Source organism: Stigmatopora argus, chromosome 6 (assembly GCF_051989625.1).
Source record: "Stigmatopora argus isolate UIUO_Sarg chromosome 6, RoL_Sarg_1.0, whole genome shotgun sequence".
In the NCBI taxonomy this organism is placed as follows: Eukaryota; Metazoa; Chordata; class Actinopteri; order Syngnathiformes; family Syngnathidae; genus Stigmatopora; species Stigmatopora argus.
Genome location: NC_135392.1, coordinates 5,456,186 through 5,468,052, shown reverse-complemented (window position 1 = coordinate 5,468,052; position 11,867 = coordinate 5,456,186).

Here is an 11,867-nt window from a genome sequence, read left to right as displayed (position 1 = left end):
TTGAAACAAATTCAGATAATATATTAAATTAAAATAATGTATTACATGGGAAAGTACTTGACAAACAAGGCATGGCAATCCATTAGGACAAAAATGTCATTTAAAATTTTTCTATCTACTGAGGCATGTATTAGCACCGCCTGGTGGTATTTTTTGCCACATGTACTACTTACCTAAACATATTTTAGGCCTCTGAATGGAGCACTTTAGTAGTTTTTCTTCTGCAATCACACATTTGTTAAGTGTGCTTTTTTAAACTTGATCCTCATATCCTGATTTTTTGTGCTATTTTTCCTGTAATTTAAGGTTCTTTTAGGATGAATGCAATGTTGACATTTCATGCATTTTCTCGTGCAATTATAAAACTCACCTTTCTTTTGGCCCTGTTGCTCAACTGAAGAGTAACTATAATAAACAACTGTGGACATCGAGCGTGATCAATTCTCATGAGGATCGTTGCTGCGTGTCCCCGACATAAATGACAGCGGTTAAAGGGAAAAATCAGTTTCCTATCTTGGTTCATAATTGAATTTAGAATTTAGAGAAACGCTTTGATGAGGCCTTTGAAATGCTGACGACTGCATGCCGCTTTAAGGTGAGATTATTTGTATCATGCTGTGTATCAAATCGCTTCCACTGGCCTCCTGACACGCGCTCGGAAATGAGGTCTGACACCACGGCCATGTATAGTAAGGCTTTAAAAAAAAAAAAAAAAAAACGACCATGTATAGTAATGCTTTTTTTCCTTAAAAATCGACCATGTATAGTAAGGCTTTTTTTCTTTAAAAAAACGACATAGTATAGTGAGGCTTTTTTTTTCTTTAAAAAACGACATAGTATAGTAAGGCTTTTTTTCTTAAAAAAATGACAGTTAGTGAGGCTTTTTTTTCTTAAAAAACTACATAGTATAGTAAGGCTTTTTTTCTTAAAAACGACATAGTATAGTAAGGCTTTTTTTCTTAAAAAACAACATAGTATAGTAAGGCTTTTTTTTCTTAAAAAAACGACATAGTATAGTAAGGCTTTTTTTCTTAAAAAAGGACATAGTATAGTAAGGCTTTTTTCCATAAGAATCGACCATGTATAGTAAGGCTTTTTTTCTTTAAAAAAACAACATAGTATGGTAAGGCTTTTTTTCTTAAAAAACAACATAGTATGGTAAGGCTTTTTTTCTTAAAAATCGACCATGTATAGTAAGGCTTATTTTTCTTAAAAATCGACCATGTATAGTAAGGCTTTTTTTCTTAAAAAACGACATAGTATAGTAAGGCTTTTTTTCTTCTTAAAAAAACGACATAGTATAGTAAGGCTTTTTTTCTTAAAAAACGACATAGTATAGTAAGGCTTTTATTCTTAAAAACGACACTATAGTAAGGCTTTTTTTCTTAAAAAACAACATCGTATAATAAGGCTTTTTTTCTTAAAAAACGACATAGTATAGTAAGGCTTTTTCCCTTAAAAAACGACATAGTATAGTAAGGCTTTTTTCCTTAAGAATCGACCATGTATAGTAAGGCTTTTTTTCCTTTTAAAAAAACGACATAGTATAGTAAGGCTTTTTTTTCTTAAAAATCGACCATGTATAGTAAGGCTTTTTTTCTTAAAAAACGACATAGTATAGTAAGGCTTTTTTTCTTCTTAAAAAACGACATAGTATAGTAAGGCTTTTTTTCTTAAAAAACAACATAGTATAGTAAGGCTTTTATTCTTAAAAACGACACAGTATAGTAAGGCTTTTTTTCTTAAAAAACAACATAGTATAGTAAGGCTTTTTTCTTTAAAAAACGACATAGTATAGTAAGGCTTTTTCCCTTAAAAAACGACGTAGTATAGTTAGGCTTTTTTCCTTAAGAATCGACCATGTATAGTAAGGCTTTTTTTCTTTAAAAAAAACGACATAGTATAGTCAGGCTTTTTTTTTCTTAAAAAACGACATAGTATAGAAAGGCTTTTTTTCTTAAAAAACAACATAGTATAGTAAAGCTTTTTTTCTTAAAAAAACGACATAGTATAGTAAGGCTTTTTTTCTTAAAAACAACATAGTATAGTAAAGCTTTTTTTCTTAAAAAAACGACATAGTATAGTAAGGCTTTTATTCTTAAAAACGACACAGTATAGTAAGGCTTTTTTTCTTAAAAAACAACATAGTATAGAAGGCTTTTTTTCTTTAAAAAAACGACATAGTATAGTAAGGCTTTTTTTTTCTTTAAAAAACGACATAGTATAGTAAGGCTTTTTTTCTTTAAAAAACGACATAGTATAGTAAGGCTTTTTTTCTTTAAAAAACGACATAGTATAGTAAGGCTTTTTTTTTTCTTAAAAAACGACATGTGGTCCAGTGGCAAAGACAATGGGTCAGAACTTCAGGTGGACTCAAGTTCAAATCAGGAATGAGTTCAATTCCACTCTTTGCAATTCTCAAATTGTTTATTGAGGTAATGAAGAGGATGAATATGACTTCCAATCACATCATTTCAGAAGTCACTGTGGTCCAGTGGCAAAGACAATGGGTCAGAACTTCAGGTGGACTCAAGTTCAAATCAGGAATGAGTTCAATTCCACTCTTTGCAATTCTCAAATTGTTTATTGAGGTAATGAAAAGGATAGATATAACTTCCAATCACATCATTTCAGAAGTCACTGTGGTCCAGTGGCAAAGACAATGGGTCAAAGTTTAAGGTGGACACAAGTTCAAATCAGGAGTGAGTTCAATTCCACTCTTTGCAATTCTCAAATTGTTTATTGAGGTAATGAAGAGGATGAATATGACTTCCAATCACATCATTTCAGAAGTCACTGTGGTCCAGTGGCAAAGACAATGGGTCAAAATTTAAGGTGGACACAAGTTCAAATCAGGAGTGAGTTCAATTCCACTCTTTGCAATTCTCAAATTGTTTATTGAGGTAATGAAGAGGATGAATATGACTTCCAATCACATCATTTAAGAAGTCACTGTGGTCCAGTGGCAAAGACAATGGGTCAGAACTTCAGGTGGACTCAAGTTCAAATCAGGAGTGAGTTCAATTCCACTCTTTGCAATTCTCAAATTGTTTATTGAGGTAATGAAAAGGATAGATATAACTTCCAATCACATCATTTCAGAAGTCACTGTGATCCAGTGGCAAAGACAATGGGTCAGAACTTCAGGTGGACTCAAGTTCAAATCAGGAGTGAGTTCAATTCCACTCTTTGCAATTCTCAAATTGTTTATTGAGGTAATGAAAAGGATAGATATAACTTCCAATCACATTATTTCAGAAGTCACTGTGGTCCAGTGGCAAAGACAATGGGTCAAAATTTAAGGTGGACACAAGTTCAAATCAGGAGTGAGTTCAATTCCACTCTTTGCAATTCTCAAATTGTTTATTGAGGTAATGAAGAGGATGAATATGACTTCCAATCACATCATTTCAGAAGTCACTGTGGTCCAGTGGCAAAGACGATGGGTCAGAACTTCAGGTAGACTCAAGTTCAAATCAGGAGTGAGTTCGATTCCACTCTTTGCAATTCTCAAATTGTTTATTGAGGTAATGAAGAGGATGAATATGACTTCCAATCACATCATTTCAGAAGTCACTGTGGTCCAGTGGCAAAGACAATGGGTCAAAATTTAAGGTGGTCACAAGTTCAAATCAGGAGTGAGTTCAATTCCACTCTTTGCAATTCTCAAATTGTTCATTGAGGTAATGAAGAGGATGAATATGACTTCCAATCACATCATTTCAGAAGTCACTGTGGTCCAGTGGCAAAGACAATGGGTCAAAATTTAAGGTGGACTCAAGTTCAAATCAGGAATGAGTTCAATTCCACTCTTTGCAATTCTCAAATTGTTTATTGAGGTAATGAAAAGGATAGATATAACTTCCAATCACATCATTTCAGAAGTCACTGTGGTCCAGTGGCAAAGACAATGGGTCAGAACTTCAGGTGGACTCAAGTTCAAATCAGGAATTAGTTCAATTCCACTCTTTGCAATTCTCAAATTGTTTATTGAGGTAATGAAAAGGATAGATATAACTTCCAATCACATCATTTCAGAAGTCACTGTGGTCCAGTGGCAAAGACAATGGGTCAAAGTTTAAGGTGGACACAAGTTCAAATCAGGAGTGAGTTCAATTCCACTCTTTGCAATTCTCAAATTGTTTATTGAGGTAATGAAGAGGATGAATATGACTTCCAATCACATCATTTCAGAAGTCACTGTGGTCCAGTGGCAAAGACAATGGGTCAAAATTTAAGGTGGACACAAGTTCAAATCAGGAGTGAGTTCAATTCCACTCTTTGCAATTCTCAAATTGTTTATTGAGGTAATGAAGAGGATGAATATGACTTCCAATCACATCATTTCAGAAGTCACTGTGGTCCAGTGGCAAAGACAATGGGTCAAAATTTAAGGTGGACACAAGTTCAAATCAGGAGTGAGTTCAATTCCACTCTTTGCAATTCTCAAATTGTTTATTGAGGTAATGAAGAGGATGAATATGACTTCCAATCACATCATTTAAGAAGTCACTGTGGTCCAGTGGCAAAGACAATGGGTCAGAACTTCAGGTGGACTCAAGTTCAAATCAGGAGTGAGTTCAATTCCACTCTTTGCAATTCTCAAATTGTTTATTGAGGTAATGAAAAGGATAGATATAACTTCCAATCACATCATTTCAGAAGTCACTGTGATCCAGTGGCAAAGACAATGGGTCAGAACTTCAGGTGGACTCAAGTTCAAATCAGGAGTGAGTTCAATTCCACTCTTTGCAATTCTCAAATTGTTTATTGAGGTAATGAAAAGGATAGATATAACTTCCAATCACATTATTTCAGAAGTCACTGTGGTCCAGTGGCAAAGACAATGGGTCAAAATTTAAGGTGGACACAAGTTCAAATCAGGAGTGAGTTCAATTCCACTCTTTGCAATTCTCAAATTGTTTATTGAGGTAATGAAGAGGATGAATATGACTTCCAATCACATCATTTCAGAAGTCACTGTGGTCCAGTGGCAAAGACGATGGGTCAGAACTTCAGGTAGACTCAAGTTCAAATCAGGAGTGAGTTCGATTCCACTCTTTGCAATTCTCAAATTGTTTATTGAGGTAATGAAGAGGATGAATATGACTTCCAATCACATCATTTCAGAAGTCACTGTGGTCCAGTGGCAAAGACAATGGGTCAAAATTTAAGGTGGTCACAAGTTCAAATCAGGAGTGAGTTCAATTCCACTCTTTGCAATTCTCAAATTGTTCATTGAGGTAATGAAGAGGATGAATATGACTTCCAATCACATCATTTCAGAAGTCACTGTGGTCCAGTGGCAAAGACAATGGGTCAAAATTTAAGGTGGACTCAAGTTCAAATCAGGAATGAGTTCAATTCCACTCTTTGCAATTCTCAAATTGTTTATTGAGGTAATGAAAAGGATAGATATAACTTCCAATCACATCATTTCAGAAGTCACTGTGGTCCAGTGGCAAAGACAATGGGTCAGAACTTCAGGTGGACTCAAGTTCAAATCAGGAATTAGTTCAATTCCACTCTTTGCAATTCTCAAATTGTTTATTGAGGTAATGAAAAGGATAGATATAACTTCCAATCACATCATTTCAGAAGTCACTGTGGTCCAGTGGCAAAGACAATGGGTCAAAGTTTAAGGTGGACACAAGTTCAAATCAGGAGTGAGTTCAATTCCACTCTTTGCAATTCTCAAATTGTTTATTGAGGTAATGAAGAGGATGAATATGACTTCCAATCACATCATTTCAGAAGTCACTGTGGTCCAGTGGCAAAGACAATGGGTCAAAATTTAAGGTGGACACAAGTTCAAATCAGGAGTGAGTTCAATTCCACTCTTTGCAATTCTCAAATTGTTTATTGAGGTAATGAAGAGGATGAATATGACTTCCAATCACATCATTTCAGAAGTCACTGTGGTCCAGTGGCAAAGACAATGGGTCAAAATTTAAGGTGGACACAAGTTCAAATCAGGAGTGAGTTCAATTCCACTCTTTGCAATTCTCAAATTGTTTATTGAGGTAATGAAGAGGATGAATATGACTTCCAATCACATCATTTAAGAAGTCACTGTGGTCCAGTGGCAAAGACAATGGGTCAGAACTTCAGGTGGACTCAAGTTCAAATCAGGAGTGAGTTCAATTCCACTCTTTGCAATTCTCAAATTGTTTATTGAGGTAATGAAAAGGATAGATATAACTTCCAATCACATCATTTCAGAAGTCACTGTGATCCAGTGGCAAAGACAATGGGTCAGAACTTCAGGTGGACTCAAGTTCAAATCAGGAGTGAGTTCAATTCCACTCTTTGCAATTCTCAAATTGTTTATTGAGGTAATGAAAAGGATAGATATAACTTCCAATCACATTATTTCAGAAGTCACTGTGGTCCAGTGGCAAAGACAATGGGTCAAAATTTAAGGTGGACACAAGTTCAAATCAGGAGTGAGTTCAATTCCACTCTTTGCAATTCTCAAATTGTTTATTGAGGTAATGAAGAGGATGAATATGACTTCCAATCACATCATTTCAGAAGTCACTGTGGTCCAGTGGCAAAGACGATGGGTCAGAACTTCAGGTAGACTCAAGTTCAAATCAGGAGTGAGTTCGATTCCACTCTTTGCAATTCTCAAATTGTTTATTGAGGTAATGAAGAGGATGAATATGACTTCCAATCACATCATTTCAGAAGTCACTGTGGTCCAGTGGCAAAGACAATGGGTCAAAATTTAAGGTGGTCACAAGTTCAAATCAGGAGTGAGTTCAATTCCACTCTTTGCAATTCTCAAATTGTTCATTGAGGTAATGAAGAGGATGAATATGACTTCCAATCACATCATTTCAGAAGTCACTGTGGTCCAGTGGCAAAGACAATGGGTCAAAATTTAAGGTGGACTCAAGTTCAAATCAGGAATGAGTTCAATTCCACTCTTTGCAATTCTCAAATTGTTTATTGAGGTAATGAAAAGGATAGATATAACTTCCAATCACATCATTTCAGAAGTCACTGTGATCCAGTGGCAAAGACAATGGGTCAGAACTTCAGGTGGACTCAAGTTCAAATCAGGAGTGAGTTCAATTCCACTCTTTGCAATTCTCAAATTGTTTATTGAGGTAATGAAAAGGATAGATATAACTTCCAATCACATTATTTCAGAAGTCACTGTGGTCCAGTGGCAAAGACAATGGGTCAAAATTTAAGGTGGACACAAGTTCAAATCAGGAGTGAGTTCAATTCCACTCTTTGCAATTCTCAAATTGTTTATTGAGGTAATGAAGAGGATGAATATGACTTCCAATCACATCATTTTAGAAGTCACTGTGGTCCAGTGGCAAAGACGATGGGTCAGAACTTCAGGTAGACTCAAGTTCAAATCAGGAGTGAGTTCGATTCCACTCTTTGCAATTCTCAAATTGTTTATTGAGGTAATGAAGAGGATGAATATGACTTCCAATCTTATCATTTCAGAAGTCACTGTGGTCCAGTGGCAAAGACAATGGGTCAAAATTTAAGGTGGGCACAAGTTCAAATCAGGAGTGAGTTCAATTCCACTCTTTGCAATTCCCAAATTGTTTATTGAGGTAATGAAGAGGATGAATATGACTTCCAATCAAATCATTTCAGAAGTCACTGTGGTCCAGTGGCAAAGACAATGGGTCAGAACTTCAGGTGGACTCAAGTTCAAATCAGGAGTGAGTTCAATTCCACTCTTTGCAATTCTCAAATTGTTTATTGAGGTAATGAAAAGGATAGATATAACTTCCAATCACATCATTTCAGAAGTCACTGTGGTCCAGTGGCAAAGACAATGGGTCAAAATTTAAGGTGGACACAAGTTCAAATCAGGAGTGAGTTCAATTCCACTCTTTGCAATTCTCAAATTGTTTATTGAGGTAATGAAGAGGATGAATATGACTTCCAATCACATCATTTCAGAAGTCACTGTGGTCCAGTGGCAAAGACAATGGGTCAGAACTTCAGGTGGACTCAAGTTCAAATCAGGAGTGAGTTCAATTCCACTCTTTGCAATTCTCAAATTGTTTATTGAGGTAATGAAAAGGATAGATATAACTTCCAATCACATCATTTCAGAAGTCACTGTGGTCCAGTGGCAAAGACAATGGGTCAAAATTTAAGGTGGACACAAGTTCAAATCAGGAGTGAGTTCAATTCCACTCTTTGCAATTCTCAAATTGTTTATTGAGGTAATGAAGAGGATGAATATGACTTCCAATCACATCATTTCAGAAGTCACTGTGGTCCAGTGGCAAAGACAATGGGTCAGAACTTCAGGTGGACTCAAGTTCAAATCAGGAGTGAGTTCAATTCCACTCTTTGCAATTCTCAAATTGTTTATTGAGGTAATGAAAAGGATAGATATAACTTCCAATCACATCATTTCAGAAGTCACTGTGGTCCAGTGGCAAAGACAATGGGTCAGAACTTCAGGTAGACTCAAGTTCAAATCAGGAGTGAGTTCGATTCCACTCTTTGCAATTCTCAAATTGTTTATTGAGGTAATGAAGAGGATGAATATGACTTCCAATCACATCATTTCAGAAGTCACTGTGGTCCAGTGGCAAAGACAATGGGTCAGAACTTCAGGTGGACTCAAGTTCAAATCAGGAGTGAGTTCAATTCCACTCTTTGCAATTCTCAAATTGTTTATTGAGGTAATGAAAAGGATAGATATAACTTCCAATCACATCATTTCAGAAGTCACTATGGTCCAGTGGCAAAGACAATGGGTCAAAATTTAAGGTGGACACAAGTTCAAATCAGGAGTGAGTTCAATTCCACTCTTTGCAATTCTCAAATTGTTTATTGAGGTAATGAAGAGGATGAATATGACTTCCAATCACATCATTTCAGAAGTCACTGTGGTCCAGTGGCAAAGACAATGGGTCAGAACTTCAGGTGGACTCAAGTTCAAATCAGGAGTGAGTTCAATTCCACTCTTTGCAATTCTCAAATTGTTTATTGAGGTAATGAAAAGGATAGATATAACTTCCAATCACATCATTTCAGAAGTCACTGTGGTCCAGTGGCAAAGACAATGGGTCAAAATTTAAGGTGGACACAAGTTCAAATCAGGAGTGAGTTCAATTCCACTCTTTGCAATTCTCAAATTGTTTATTGAGGTAATGAAGAGGATGAATATGACTTCCAATCACATCATTTCAGAAGTCACTGTGGTCCAGTGGCAAAGACAATGGGTCAGAACTTCAGGTGGACTCAAGTTCAAATCAGGAGTGAGTTCAATTCCACTCTTTGCAATTCTCAAATTGTTTATTGAGGTAATGAAAAGGATAGATATAACTTCCAATCACATCATTTCAGAAGTCACTGTGGTCCAGTGGCAAAGACAATGGGTCAAAATTTAAGGTGGACACAAGTTCAAATCAGGAGTGAGTTCAATTCCACTCTTTGCAATTCTCAAATTGTTTATTGAGGTAATGAAGAGGATGAATATGACTTCCAATGACATCATTTCAGAAGTCACTGTGGTCCAGTGGCAAAGACAATGGGTCAGAACTTCAGGTGGACTCAAGTTCAAATCAGGAGTGAGTTCAATTCCGCTCTTTGCAATTCTCAAATTGTTTATTTGGTAATGAAAAGGATAAATATAACTTCCAATCATGTATAGGCGGGCCGCCTCGTGGTGCAGTGGGTAAGTCACCTGCCTGCGACATGGGTGTCGATGGTTCACGTCCCGGTGTCGCCAGTCAACGACTGCGTGGCGTCGGCAGTCGGCCGAAGGCCGACTGTCGAACGCCACCAGGGATCCCCCCTCCCAACAGTCTTCCGGTCAGCCTTCGGCTGACCGGAAATATTGTTTTGCTGAAAAAAATGACTAAGTCTTTATTTGAATGAAAAAAGGATTACCCATTTACTGAACTACTAGTGTAGTGATTAGTCAAACGAGAGCGGGATTCGAACCCCATCTCCCACATGGCAGTCAAATCCACTAACTTGAGGTCTGTCTGACCCATTGTCTTTGCCACTGGACCACAGTGACTTCTGAAATGAGTTGATTGGAAGTTATATTTATCATTTTCATCACCTCAATAAACAATTTGAGATTTGCAAAGGGTGGACTTGAACTCACTCCAGATTTGAACTTGTGTCCAACTTCAATTTCAACCCATTGTTCTTGCCACTGGACCACAGTGTCTTCTGAAATGATGTGATTGGAAGTTATATTTATCCTTTTAATTTAGTGGATTTGACTGCCATGTGCTATGTCGTTTTTCAGGGAAAAAGCCTTCCTCTACTATGTCGTTTTTTTAGGGGGAAAAAGCCATGCTATACTATGTCGTTTTTTTAGGAAAAAAAGCCTTACTATACTATGTCGTTTTTAAACAAAAAAGCCTTACTATACATGGTCATTTTTTAAGAAAAAAGCCTTACTATTCATGGTCTTTTTTTGTAAATAAAAAGCCTTACTATACATTGTATAGTAAGGCTCTTTTTCTTTTAAAAAAACGACATAGTATAGTAAGGCTTTTTTTCTTAAAAAAACGACATAGTATAGTAAGGCTTTTTTCCTTAAGAATCGACCATGTATAGTAAGGCTTTTTTTCTTCAAAAACGACATAGTATAGTAAGGCTTTAAAAAAAATAAAAAACGACAGTATAGAAAGGCTTTTTTTCCTCAAAAAACGACATAGTATAGTCAGGCTTTTTTTTCTTAAAAAACGACATAGTATAGTAAGGCTTTTTTTCTTAAAAAACGACATAGTATAGTAAGGCTTTTTTTCTTAAAAACGACATAGTATAGTAAGGCTTTTTTTGTTAAAAAACAACATCGTATAGTAAGGCTTTTTTTTTTCTTAAAAAACGACATAGTATAGTAAGGCTTTTTTTCTTAAAAAACGACATAGTATAGTAAGGCTTTTTTCCTTAAGAATCGACCATGTATAGTAAGGCTTTTTTTCTTTAAAAAAACAACATAGTATAGTAAGGCTTTTTTTCTTAAAAAACGACATAATATAGTAAGGTTTTTTTTCTTAAAAATCGACCATGTATAGTAAGGCTTTTTTTTCTCAAAAATCGACCATGTATAGTAAGGCTTTTTTTCTTAAAAAACGACATAGTATAGTAAGGCTTTTTTTTCTCAAAAAACGACATAGTATAGTAAGGCTTTTTTTCTTCTTAAAAAACAACATAGTATAATAAGGCTTTTTTTTTTCTTAAAAAACGACATAGTAGAGTAAGGCTTTTTTTCTTAAAAAACGACATAGTATAGTAAGGCTTTTTTCCTTAAGAATCGACCATGTATAGTAAGGCTTTTTTTTCTTAAAAATCGACCATGTATAGTAAGGCTTTTTTTTCTCAAAAAAGGACATAGTATAGTAAGGCTTTTTTTCTTCTTAAAAAAACGACATAGTATAGTAAGGCTTTTATTCTTAAAAACGACACAGTATAGTAAGGCTTTTTTTCTTAAAAAACAACATAGTATAGTAAGGCTTTTTTTCTTAAAAAACGACATAGTATAGTAAGGCTTTTTCCCTTAAAAAACGACATAATATAGTAAGGCTTTTTCCCTTAAAATACGACATAGTATAGTTAGGCTTTTTTCCTTAAGAATCGACCATGTATAGCAAGGCTTTTTTTCTTTTAAAAAAACGACATAGTATAGTAAGGCTTTTTTTCTTACAAAACGACATAGTATAGTAAGGCTTTTTTCCTTAAGAATCGACCATGTATAGTAAGGCTTTTTTTCTTTAAAAAAAACGACATAGTATAGTAAGGCTTTTTTTTCTTAAAAATCGACCATGTTTAGTAAGGCTTTTTTTCTTCAAAAACGACATAGTATAGTAAGGCTTTAAAAAAAATAAAAAACGACAGTATAGAAAGGCTTT